This window comes from Benincasa hispida, chromosome 1 (genome assembly GCF_027475165.1).
Source record: "Benincasa hispida cultivar pf3 chromosome 1, pf3_genome.v1.1, whole genome shotgun sequence".
NCBI lineage: Eukaryota > Viridiplantae > Streptophyta > Magnoliopsida > Cucurbitales > Cucurbitaceae > Benincasa > Benincasa hispida.
The window spans coordinates 64618608-64620602 of NC_143478.1; positions in this window are offsets into that span (position 1 = coordinate 64618608).

The following is a 1995-nucleotide window of genomic DNA, read 5'->3' on the forward strand; positions in this document are numbered from 1 at the left end:
GCTCTCAAGTGCGATCCTTGTCAACGCACAGAAATATATCATCAAGGGACGCAATGCCTCTGAACAATATACTTGAAGTTGAATTATTTGATTTATGGGGCATCGATTTTATGGGACCTTTCCTCCTGTCTTGTGGTCAACAATACATCATGCTGGCAGTAGATTATATATCAAAATGGGTGGAAGCTGTGGCTTGTGCCAAAAAATGATGCGGCGACTATTTCAAAGTTTCTCACCAAGAATATTTTCACATGCTTTGGAACACCAAGAGCACTGGTGAGTGACGAAGGTACGCATTTCATTAACCGTATCATTTCAAAATTGCTTGCTAAATACAATGTCAGGCACAAGATTGCTACCACATACCACCTTAAACCAACGGTCAAGCTTAAGTACCTAATCGAAAATAAATCAATATTGGAAAAAAATGGTCAACGCATCAAGGAAAGATTAGGCATAGAGGCTAGATGAAGCACTTTGGACCTACAGAACTGCCTACAAAACCCCAATAGGTATGTCTTCATACTCATTGGTATTCGGAAAAGCCTGTCACTTACCCCTGGAGTTGGAGTACAAAGCTTTTTGGGCAGTGAAGAAGTTAAACTTAAACTTGGAAGCCGCGGGCGAACAATGCAAGCTTCAGCTCAATGAGCTTGAGGAATGGCGGTTAAATGCATACGAAAACTGCAAACTCTAGAAGGAAAAGACCAAACATTGGCATGACTAGTGCATCAGTAAGAAAGAGTTTGTTGTTGGGTAAAAAGTTTTATTATTCAATTCACAGTTGCGTTTGTTTCCAGGAAAATTAAAGTCAAGATGGTCAGGACCATTTATCATCAAAACAATCTTTTCTCATGGAGCCGTAGAGTTGACACGAGAAGATGGTACAAATACATTCAAGGTAAATGGGCAAAGGGTGAAACCCTACTTTGAAGATAGTTTAGAATGACAGAAGTCATCCCTCGCATTGTGCGAAGCCAACTGAGGCTCGCATCGAAGCTTCCCTATGTTCAAATAGACACATATTCCAGGGACGTTTCTTCTACCATTCTTTTTTTGTATTCTGTATTCTATGTCTGCATTTGTTTTTACTCTGCAATTATTTGTTTGTCTTTGCTTTAAGTTTTAGTTGATTGTTGATTTTTTCTATCGTTTTTCTTACTTTAGAAAAAAATGTATACAACTTGAAGAAGTTTAGGATGAGGATAGGATACTAATGCGTTGGACTTAAGCCAATGCATGGTCCAAACCGAAAGGATGTTCCTCGAAGACGCAAAGCACTCGATTGCCTAGAAACCTTAGGCACGTCCTTTCGTCTGCATAATTAATAACGATGTCAGGCGCAGCCTGATGTCACCTCGTCTTCCCCTAAAAAGTCTATAAAAGGCCCCCACTCGACCTTCTCTCTTCTTTTATCACTTTCAACCCTTCCTCTCGAAGTTCTTTTCTCCTGAACCCTCATCTGTTCGAACCAAGCCGACATTCTAGTCATTCCTTCAGTAGTCTTCTGCTTTCAATAGCCAGAACCAATCGCAAAGCTACGGAGGAGGCTCACCTGTAAGCTACTTTTCCTCTTCTTTCGCTTCAATGTCGCCCCCCCATCCCCTCGCCAAACCTCAAAAAGACCTTTTCCGGCCAAGCCCTCACACGGCGGATCTTCTTCCATCTCCCAACGACCATCTCGGTCGAAACCCTCCAAAATCACGACAAAACTTCAACCTTCTAAAACCCACCAAACACCCAAAACCTCCGCCAAACCTAAGCCCAAAACCCCCACCAAACCAAGGCGGCAAGCTGTAGTGAGGCGCCCTTCTACCTTTATAACTGTCGAAAAACCCTACAAACAGCCTGCTCCACCACCATTTATTCCGAACATCAGTCCGGTGGGTGCGATGTATGACCCCATTCCAGCCTATCTTCGCACCGCGCCATCGCCAGTCTTGCGTTCCCTTGCCCCTCTATCCATCCAACCCTTGGCCATAATCTTCCCCATTG